Raw genomic sequence first — 12324 nt, forward strand, 5'->3', positions numbered from 1 at the left:
GATATTTGTTAAATTTTCACATGACCAGCAAATATATATTGGATAAATATATTAGGTAAAATATTTTTCTGAAAAATTTTATTCTCCAGTCCATAAATGGTACTATGTCTATTCTGTAATATATCTACATAAAATATAGATAGCTCTGTATATCAGCAGTACATAATTAAAGCACAGTAGAAAATATGGGCAAAATCATTATCAGATAATTCACACTGTGAACCCAAAATATCTGAGACAGGTCTCAGTCAATTTAGAAAGTTTATTTTGCCAAGGTTAAGGATGCACCTGTGGCACAGCCTAAGGAAGTCTTGACAACACGTGCCCAAGGTGGTCAAGGAACAGCTTGGTTTTATATGTTATAGGGAGATATGAGACATCAATCAGTATGTGTTAAAATGGACATCGGTTTGGTGCAGAAAAGTGGGACAACTCGAAGTGGGAGGAAGCTTCCAGGTCATAGGTAGATAGAAGACAAATGGTTATATTATTTTGAATTTCTGATTCCTTTCCAAAGGAAGCAATTAGATATGCATTTATCTCAGTGAGCAAAGGGTTTCTCCTGAGTTCTGTTGGTCCTTTGTCTGCAAGGAATTTCCTTGTGGAGCAATTTTGAGGGAGGTATGCGGCTTTTTAATCTTAGTAGCTATCTTTTTTAGGAATACAATGGGGCGGGTTTGCCCTAAGCAGTTCCTAGCTTGATTTTCCCTTTGGCTTAGTGATTTGGTAATCCCAAGATTTTTTTTTTTTTCACAACACCAACATGAATAAATACAAATGGCTAATAAATGATTAAAGAAAATTTAGCTTAACAAGGAAACAAAGGCAAATTAAAATAACTGTAAATTAAACAAGATGTCTTTTGTTGTTCTATAAAATTAAAAATAATTTAAAAGCTAATATTTATTGGTAGGGGCAATATCTTTTTATTTATTTTTTTTTTTTTGAGATGGAGTCTCACTCTGTCACCCAGGCTGGAGTGCAGTGGCACGATCTCGGCTCACTGCAACCTCCGCCTCCCAGGTTCAAGTGATTCTCCTGCCTCAGCCTCCCGAATAGCTGGGATTACAGGTGCCCACTACCACACCCAGCTACTTTTAGTAGAGATGGGGTTTCACCATGTGGGCCAGGCTGGTCTTAAACTCCTAACCTCAGGTGATCCGCCTGCCTCGGCCTCCCAAAGTGCTGGGATTACAGGCATGAGCCACCGTGCCCAGCCTATCTATTATGTTCTTGCCAAAACTGAATGTAGCTAAAAAGATCAGGAATAGTTACATTATCAGTACTTTTACCTGATATTAAATATATTTTAAGAAAATAATTGTAAATAACTAGAAATTTAATAATTTTTCTTTTAGCTTAAGAATCAGCCTCTGTTGCTTTCAAATAAGAATCCTAAGTGCTGAAAACTTAAAAACAAGGATTTACTGTAAAGTTATTAAATTTGTGATATCAAAAAGCAAACAGTAGAAAAGCAATGTTTAATCAGAGATGAAAAAGGGAACATTGCATCTGATACTGCAGAAATTCTAAGGATCATTAGTAGCCACTATGATCCTTTGGAATATATAGAATAAATGAACACATAAAATACATTGGAAAATCTAGGAGAAATGAACACATTCCTAGACACATAAAACTTACTAAGATCGAAACAGGAAGAAATCCAAAAACTGAACAGATCAATAATAAGTAAAAAGATCAAACCTGTAATAAAAAGTCTCCCAGTAAAGAAAAGCCCAGGACCTGACTTCACTGCTGAATTATATCAAACATTTAAAGAAGCATTAGTACCAATCCTACTCAAACTATTCTGAAAAACAGGGGACAGTGGCATATTTCCAAACTCATTCTCAAAGCCAGTATTACTCTGATACCAAAACCAGACAAAGACACACTAAAAAAAGAAAACTACAGGCCAACATCTCTGATGAATATTGCTGTAAAAATCCTCAACAAAATACTAGCAAACTAAACACAACAATGCATTAAAAATATCTTTCATCATGACCAAGTGAGACTTATCCCAGGGATGCAAGGATAGTTCAACATACGCAAATCAATCAGTGATACATCATATCAACAGAATGAAGGGCAAAACCATATAATTGTTTTAACTGATACCTAAAAAGCAGTTGATAGGCTGGGTGCGGTGGCTCACGCCTGTAATACCAGCACTTTGGGAGGCCCAGGCAGGTGGATCATGAGGTCAGGAGTTCAAGACCAGCCTGGCCAAGACGGTGAAACCCCGTCTCTACTAAAAATACAAAAATTAGCCAGGCATGGTGGCACACACCTGTAATCCCAGCTACTCGGGAAGCTGAGGCAGAGAATTGCTTAAACCTGGGAGGCAGAGGTTGCAGTGAGCTGAGCTCACACCACTGCACTCCAGCCTGGGCAACAGAGCAAGACTCCATCTCAAAAAAAAAAAAAAAGCATTTGATAAAGTATAACATCTCTTCATAATAAAAACCCTCAAAAAACTGGGTATAAAAGGAACATCTCTCAACATAATATAAGCTATATATGACAGACCCATGCTAGTATCATACTGAATGGGATAAAAAGTGAAGCTTTTTCTCTAAGATCTAGAACATTATTACAAAGATCTCCACTTTCACCACTGTTACTCAACATAGTACTGGAAGTCCTAGCAAGAGCAATCACACAAAAGAAAAAAAATAAAGGGCATCGAACTTGCAAAGGAAAAAGTAAAATTATTTTTATTTGTAGACAATATGATCTTATATTTGGAAAAACCTAAAGACTCCCCCCTAAAATGATTAGAACTGATAAACAAATTCAGTAAAACTACAGGATACAAAATCAAAATACAAAAATCAACAATTTGAAAAAGAAATCAAAAAAGTAATCCCATTTACAATAGCCACAAATACAATTAAATGCCTAGGAATTAACTAATATGTGAAATATATCTATAAAGAAAACTATATAACACTGATGAAAGAAATTGAAGAGGACACCAAAAATGGAAAGATATTCCATGTTCATGTATTAGCAGAATCAATATTGTTAAGATGTCCTTACTACCCAAAGCAATCTACAGATTCAATGCAATCTCTATCAAAATACCAATGGCATTCTTCACAGAAATAGAAAAAATAATCCTAAAATTTATATGGAACCACAAAAGACCCAGCATAGCCAAAGTTATCCTAAGCAAAAAGAACAAAACCAGAAGAATCACATTACTTGACTTTAAATTATACTACAGAGCTATAGTAACCAAAATGGCATGTTACTGGCATTAAAACAGAAACATAGACCAATGGAACAGAATAGAGAACCCACAAATAAATCCATATATATACGGTGAGCTTATTTTTGACAAAGGTACCAAGAAATACATTGGGGAAAGGACAATCTCTTCAACAAAATGTGCTGGGAAAACTGGATATTCACATGCAGAACAACAACTAGACCCCTATTTCTCCCCACATACAAAAATCAAATGAAAATGGATTAAAGTTTTAAATCTAAGAACACAAACTATGAAACTACTATGAAACACTGGAAAACTTCTCCAGGACATTGGTCTGGGCAAAAATTTCTTGAGTAATAACCCGCAAGCACTGGCAACCAAAGCAGAAATGGACAAATGAGATCACATCAAGTTGTAAAGTTTATGCACGGTGAAGGAAACAATCAGCAAAGTGAAGAGAAAATCAACAGAATGGGAGAAAATATTTGCAAACTACCCCTCTGACAAGGGATTAATAACCAGAATAGATAAGAAGCTCAAAAAACTCTATAATAAAAAAATTAATAATCTGATTTAAAATTGGGCAAAAGATATGAATAGATGTTTCTCAAAAAAATGACATACGAATGGCAAATAGGCATATAAAAAGATGCTCAACATCATAGATCATCAGAGAAATGCAAATCAAATCTACAATGAGGTGTCACCTCACCCTAGTTTAAATGGTTTATATCCAAAAGACAGGCAATAAAAAATGCTGGTGAGGATGCAGAGAAAAGGGAACCCTTGTATACTGTTGGTGGGAATCTAAATTAGTACAAGAACTGTGAATAACAGTATTGAGGTTCCTCAAAAAACTAAAATTAGAGGTATATGATCCAGCAATCCCACTGCTGTGTATATACCCAAAAGAAAGGAAATCAGCATATTGAAGAGATATCTCTATTCCCACATTTATTGTAGCACTGTTCACAGTAGCCAAGATTTGGAAGCAGCCTAAGTGCCCATCAACAGAAGAATTGATAAAGAAAATGTGGTACATATACACAATGGAGTACCATTCAGCCATACATAAAAATAATGAGATCCTGTCATCTGCAACAACGTGGATGGAACTGGAGGTCATTATATTAAATGAAATAAGCCAGGCACAGAAAGACAAACATCACATGGTCTCACTTCTTTGTGGGATATAAAAATCAAAACAATTGAACTCATGAACATAGAGTGTAGAAGTACGGTTACCAGAGGCTGGGAAGGGTAGTAGGGTGGTTGGGAGGAGGTAGGGATGGCTAAAGGATACCAAAAAAATAGAATAAATAAGACCCACTATTTGATAGCACAACAGGATGACTATAGTCAACAATTTGATTGTACATTTTAAAGTAACTAAGAGTATAACTGGAATGTTTGTAACACAAAGGATAAATGCCTAAGGGCATGAACACCCCATTCTCCATGATGTCATTATTATTCATTGTATGCCTGTAACAAAACATCTCATGTGCCCCATAAATACATACATCTATTATGTACCCACAAAAATAAAAAAATGAAAAGTGAAAAGTAGTGTATGGAAATTTTAAACAAGAATATGGTAATAATTATCAGTTTACAAAAAAATGAAATTGGGCATGAATGCTCCAGGGAAGAATTTTTGTCCAACGTAGATTTCACATCAGTCTAGCTGACAAATATCTAATGAAGAAGAACCTTTAACCATACACTGGTGGACCTTGCTGTACAATGAGCCCAATTTAGTGGCTCATTTGGAAATCAAATTTTATGTAAGCAATCAAATAAGTAGAGTCATACACACATATCTCCTTAGAACCACAAATGGATACTGCAAACGTACTAAGGACATCTGACCACATTTTCATCTCTTTAGCCAAACCAAGCCTATTATAATATCACCTTTGAAAATTAAACCAACTAAACCACCATTTTCTTAGACTAAATGTTCAGTGAATGAAAGAGGAGAGACAAATAAGGAATTATGTTCCAGGTTTTTAAAGACTGCCAAGTTGTTTATTACTTCTCCGCAGATAGATCCAGGGTTTGACTGAGAACAGTGACTATGTAGACCCACACTCTGCTAAAAACAACCAAATCTTGCCAAAATTTTCTAGACATTGTATGACTTGAACCTGGACTTAATTATCTATGTTTCTCTAAAATGGTTCTTCATATCATGAGGTAACTCCTCGAGTACAAAAGCATTCTGCTCATACATATAAAACACAATTGCGTGTATGTGAAACTAAGTCATTTTGATAAATGTAGGACTAACATTCAATGTTTATGACTTTAATAGTCTATAAGAATAACTGCATGAGGAAGGCAAGCAATATTTTTGTACAGTCAGACATGAAATCTTTTAATGAAATCATGGATTTTTGTGATAGTTCAACAGATAATTGTTACAAGAGATATTCTTAAAAGACTTTGTGTTCCGGGCCAGGCACAGTGGCTCACGCTTGTAATCCCAGCACTTCGGGAGGCCAAGGAGGGCGGATCACGAGGTCAGGAGATCGAGACCACGGTGAAACCCCGTCTCTACTAAAAATACAAAAAAAAAAAAAAAAAAAATTAGCTGGGCGTGGTGGCGGGCACCTGTAGTCCCAGCTAGTCGGAGAGGCTGAGGCAGGAGAATGGCGTGAACCCGGGAGGCGGAGCTTGCAGTGAGCCGAGATCACGCCACTGCACTCCAGCCTGGGTGACAGAGCGAGACTCCGTCTCAAAAAAAAAAAAGACTTTGTGTTCCATCGTGTTATTAAATCTGTAATACAACACATGATAAAAATTCCCAATAGAGTCATAAGATTCTCATCTCTCACTGCATGACAAGTACATTCTGTTACACCTATAAACCTAATATTAATAAGAAAGAACTTACACTAAATACTTATTAAGACATTTCTATGGAAAAATAAAATAAAATGCAAAACTATGTCACCCAAAACAAGAAGCCTCAGCTTTAATAGTCACATATATGCTGAAATAATACATCTATACAGTGAAAAAATTTTTATAAGAAATATTATATGTTTGCTTATGTCCAAACAATAGAACAAAGGTACCAAGATACAATTGTTTTTGAATATTAGTTAATATATGATCAAATAGTAGTTTCTTAAACTCCTGTATGAAAATTTTCTGGGCAACTTTGTCAACTAATGCAAATATATGATAAATAAGTAATAGCTGTTATTTATTCATAAGTTGTAGGAGAAATTTGAATATTCTTTCTTGAAGAAATTAAAAATGAAATACATTATTATTCGGAGACACCAGGAACCCGTTTATAATTCAGCTATGGCAAGAACATAGCAGTCTTTTGTTAAAAAGCAATCACAAGCACTTTGGGAGGCCGAGGCGGGCGGATCACGAGGTCAGGAGATCGAGACCACGGTGAAACCCCGTCTCTACTAAAAATACAAAAAAAATTAGCCGGGCGTGGTGGCGGGCGCCTGTAGTCCCAGCTACTCGGAGAGGCTGAGGCAGGAGAATGGCGTGAACCCATGAGGCGGAGCTTGCAGTGAGCCGAGATTGCACCACTGCACTCCAGCCTGGGCGACAGAGCAAGAGTCCGTCTCAAAAAAAAAAAAAAAAAAAAAAGCAATCACAATATGTAACATTCTTTGGGAGAGGGGAGATTGACATTCACACAGGGCCTAAAATGGACCAAGTAATATCTCTGGGGCTTTACATTCTAAATTTGTGAATAAAATTTTTGGAGGTAGAAATTTGCCCAAGATCATACAACTAATGATTAGAGGAGTCCAGTTGAGAACACAGTTCTTTCTGACTCTGCAGGCCAGGCATTTTGCAACAAGTGCATCCCAAATGTAACTTTCAATCTAGCTGCCACAGACAGAACAAGATTCAGCGTGACACGCTTTTAGAATACCAATCTACTGTCAATGAGTTTTTAATTTCTGTCCTTTGCTAACTCATTTTAACACAAATAATTCTCTTCCTTTATTTCCCATTCTTCTGTCATAAATGATCACCATTTGTGTCAAAAATCTAAATTACTTTCAGTATCCACACCGTTCTTTATTAACCTATGTTCCCTTTTAACTTCAAATGGAAACTTTCTTTTCTAGATGTGAATCCCCCTTCCACTCCATTGCAGTGCAGTTTTCCTCCAAAATACTGTATTTTTCACAAATTAGTAGCCCCACAAAGTGTTTTTCTTTGATCAGCATGCAGCCCTTAAATATAGTTTGAGACTGCAATTCCTCATCTTATGTGCCATTTCACCAGAGGACAACAGCATAAGAACCATATTGCATTTGGATTTTAAACAGCCTGAATCTAAAAGGCAAAAACCCTGATGTTCTTCCAGGGAGCAATTCCTCTGAGTCATTCCTGAGAAGTGGCTTTGCATCACTGCTCTACTGAAACATAATGATCTTCAGATGCCTCATTCCCTCAAAGGAAACATCGTTAATTGGAGAAAGTAGAAGAAAAAACAATAGGGCCAAGTTTTCTCAGAGGATCTTAATCTGCATTTCACAGCTCATTTATAAGTCCCTCTCTGCTCCTACCCTTTCCACAACTCCCACAAATACATACAAACGTAACTTTTTTTCCCCAGAAATTAGTCATTTATAAAGAAGCCAATTATTTTTACCATAGTATTTTATAATTGCATTTGAAAAGCCAGTGTTGTTATAGGCACTGCAATCAAATACCAACATGTGAGAGCATCAGATGATTTGCCCAGCATTCTCCACTATGTTATTGGTCAAATTGAGCAATGAACCTGATTTGCTTCAAGGACTATCTATTCAACCCTGCTCATGTCTTAAAAAGAGAAAGAAAATCAAATTCTTCATGTCAAATCTAAATCCCTAACACAGAATATGGGCCACTGTCATCTTGCACCTAGACAAATTTCACAGCACTCTAACAGGTCACCCTGAATCTCCTTTTGGCACCCACAGTCAACCATCCACATGTGACCTTCTGCCATATAAATCACAACATGCCAATCACACCAAGGTTAAAATCCCTTCATGGCCCATGAGACCCTAAATGATAATCTGGTCCCTGGCTACCTCTGAAGCACTATTTCCACCAGGTCTCCCATCTGACTCATGCACTTTCACACAATGACTTTCTTGCCAATTATTATGGTTTTTGTTTTTTGTAATTTGTTTTTCTATTTGCAGACCATGTTGCAATACCTGGGCTCTTGCACTTGTGTTTTCTTTCCCTAGAATGCAATGTCTCTCTTATTCTCTAGAATGCAATGTCTCTCTCTCTCTCTTCTCTTTCTCCTGTTTCATAAAATCTGACTTCTCTGATCATTTCCATCATTCTCTATCCCCTTATTCTGCATTAGCTTTTCTTCCTAGCACTTATCACTAACTGACAGAATACATGTGTTTAGTATCTCTTACATTAGAATGTAAGCTCCATGAGGGCAAAAATATTTTGTGTTCCCATAGTCCCAATACCAGGAATACTGACAGAAACATAGAGGAGTTCAAAAGTGTATGTTGGATTCATTAATTAATGGATGAAAAATAAAGTAAGTCAAAATTATTTAGAAACTAAAATTCTAAGTCATGTTTCAGTTCCTAGATTTTAATATTACTTATTATCATTTCCCCCTTCTTCTGAAATATTTTCTCTTTCGAAATGCTGCCCCTTTGCCAATTGCATGTAAACTCAGTAAAACTGCCTGTCAAAGTGTACTTCTCCCTCAGCATTTATTCAAGCATGGGTACAAAAACAAACTACAACAATCTTACTCCCTATCCCTGAAATTAAGCAGTGAGCCTAGTAACTCCCAAACGCAAGTAGTTATAGCTGATTGATTCCAGTGTTGTACCTTGAAGAGAATTCCAGAGTTGCCTTAGAGTTCGTATCATCTGCAGCATCTAGTTGTTGTTCTTCTATTCTGAGAGCTACCTGATATTCTTCCATCAGTCCCCCTTTCCCTTGTTTGTTGTGATTGTTTTAATGAACCAGAGTCAGTTTCTGTTGCTTATGATCCAAAATCCTAACTAATTCACATGATAAGCTTATATTCAATCTGATATGCCTTAAAATACAAAATTTTAAAAAGGGGCCTCCCAACTCTCTTTTTCTCACTCTGTCGCCTCTCTTCCTCCCACTGTCTGTTCAGTAATCCTCTGGTTGCTCAAATCTCTCCTTTATGGTGGCACCACCCCCATGATTTTAATGCCTCTCCCAATGATTTTAATGTTTCAAAATTATTTATTATTTTTCCTATCTATCAGTATTTACTCAGAGCTGCTGACATGAAGTGGAAATTAAGATGTAATTAACATGATTAAGCTATACCACACCAAGTTATCAATAATTAACAGTATCTTAATCTTATCAGATATCTTTGCATTTCTTTTTTTTTTTTTTTTTTTTTTTTTTTTTTTTTTTTTTTTTGAGATGGAGTCTTGCTCTGTCACCAGGCTGGAGTGCAGTGGCCCAATCTCAGCTCGCCTCCCGAGTTCAAGCAATTCTCCTGCCTCAGCCTCCCAAGTAGCTGGGACTACAGGCACATGCCACCACACCCAGCTAATTTTTGTATTTTTAATAGAGATAGAGTTTCACCAGGTTGGCCAGGATGGTTTGCATCTCTTGACCTCATGATCCACCCTCCTTGGCTTCCCAAAGTGCTGAGATTACAGGTGTGAGCCACTGCACCCAGCCTGTATTTATCTAAAAAGCTACTGTGACTCAAAATGTTTTGTTGTTTTTTTTAAATTTTAGTCAGGATGACAAAGTGAAAAGTTTTAAAGTACAGAAGGTAACATTTTCAAAATTTCATTAGATCACATCACTTAAACAGCCCATCAATCTGATCATGGTTTAATTAGTCAGAGATAAACAAAAGGCCACAGACCTGACAACTTATCCATCAATAAATAGATTTTAATTGAATTACTTTAGTGTTGTGTTTATAAAGTATACAACCCCATTGCGAATGCAATCAACGTCATAAATAGATTGATGATGTTACTAAATGTGACTAAGGGAACACCCAATCCCCTTTCCTTAAATGGAGTGGGGGCAGAATCTATGATTTGGGAATACTGCAAAAGCGATGGGATATATAGGCCCTTGATTAGGTTATATCACACTTATATCACACTAGGCAGAATAACAGGGAGAGAAACAGAGACTCTCCCTTGCTAGCTTTGAAAATTTAAGCTTTTGTGTTGTAAGAGAGCTTGAGAAAGCGCCACATGGCAAGGATCTAGGGAGTCTCTAGTACAAAGAGGAGCCCCTTGCTGAAAGCCATCATGAAAGTGGGGATGTCAGTCCTACAACCACAGGAACTGAATCCTGCCAACAACCATTTGAGCTTGGAAGAGGATCCCATGCTCCAGAAATGGTCACAGCCCAGTGGATACTCTGATGATCCGTGAGACACTGAGCAGAGGGCCAGCTAAACCTCACCCTGAGAGATACTAAATATATGTTGTTGTAAGCCACTAAGTTTATGTTAATTACAGAACAAGAAGAAGCTAATACATTAGTGTCCCAAGGAGAAGAGGAGAGAAAAGGCATGTACTATAGAACAAACATAGATTGTGGATTTAGTGCATACATTGATCTTTTTACTTACTATTAATAGCTTGTCATAGCTACCTCAAAGCATTGATGTGAGGATTAAATCACAAATTTTTTATAGAGAGCTTAAGGCTTTCTGTTAATATTAAACATCTCATAAGAATGAATTTCCTTCTCATTTACTCTCCTACTGTAATTTGGTGGCTGTCACAGCCCACCCATTGACAGCAGTGAGTTTTGCCATGTCAAAGTCCTGGCTGCCCAATTCTGAGCCACTGAAAGTGGGGACGTATAGTACTTCAGGATCTTCTCTACTCATCCATTTTCTCACACGTGAGTGAGGAAGTGGGTTCTGGAAACTGACACTGACCCAAAATCTATTGTCCTGGGTATTTGGAAACAGGCCATTAAATAGCATCCATGGAGGTCCACAAAAGAATGTAGCAAAGTAACTTGTCTATTATTCACTGTGCTTGGATAGCCTTCTACCATGGCTCCTGCTTTTCACGGTAGTCCACTGTTAAAAAGGTACTAGGCTTCTTACCCATTTGTAGTTTCCATCCTGACATTGACCTAGATTTACCTCCTGGTATTTTGACATTGCAGTGCAGAATCATAGCTGCTTGGAAGTCCCTGTTACTGACCTCCTGCATCTCAGATCAGAAACTTTGTTATCTGGAAACTGCTATCTCATTATAGTAAAAAAGATAGGAATTACCACTGTCATTAAAACTCTTACAGCCCAGCACAATCTGAAATCAGCAGAGTGATTCATGGGTTTCTGGAAACTAAAATGCAATATTAATCAACATTAGAGTTTAATGGAATTAAAGTGATTGTAGCATAGTATACCTTAGATCACTTTCAGTGTTTTAGTGATTTTCCACCAGTTAAAGAATATTTTTAACGAATTTACTGAGCATATTCTAGTTGAATTTTCTAATTTTTTCAGCTTACAAGTTTAATTTTACTCTTCTATGACAGGTGGTTAAGATTTCCTTCTATAATTCCCTCATACCTGCTTTACTAAAAAGTGATTAGTATTCATTGTTTCCTTTTTGTTATTATAAGTTAAGAGTATAAAAATCTGACCATTCTCAAATTTTCTGGAAGCTCTAATCATATTTCCTCAAATTTGCAATCATAGTCATGTGTCACTTAACAACAGGGATACATTCTGAGAAATCTGTCATCATGCAATTTTGTCATTCTCTAAACATCACAGAGTACACTTAAACAAACCTAGATAGTGTAGTCTACTACACACCTATGCCAGCTGGTGTAGCCTGTTGCTCCTAGGCTACAAACCTGTACAACATGTTACTGTACTGTATACTGTAGGCAGTTATACCACAATGGTATTTTTGTATCTAAACAAAGAAAAGGTTCATTCTTCAGAACATAAATGTCAAATTTTTAATTACTCATTCCCTGCTATTGATTTTTTTCTGAAAACATTCCTAGTCTTGACACTTTTGGTTTTGTTCCTGTTATCAATCTCAATTCCAGTATCACATATTCTAGATGAATTTCCTATTTTTTCAGCT

The 12324-nt window shown here is 36.7% G+C and overlaps 1 protein-coding gene across 1 annotated transcript in view; it reads right to left on the bottom strand.

Moving 5' to 3' along the window:
* CNBD1 (cyclic nucleotide binding domain containing 1) overlaps window positions 1–12324 on the bottom strand; it is a 511334-nt gene that overhangs the window by 429500 nt on the left and 69510 nt on the right. The window lies entirely within an intron of this gene.

Source organism: Nomascus leucogenys, chromosome 16, assembly GCF_006542625.1.
Source record: "Nomascus leucogenys isolate Asia chromosome 16, Asia_NLE_v1, whole genome shotgun sequence".
Classification (NCBI taxonomy): domain Eukaryota; kingdom Metazoa; phylum Chordata; class Mammalia; order Primates; family Hylobatidae; genus Nomascus; species Nomascus leucogenys.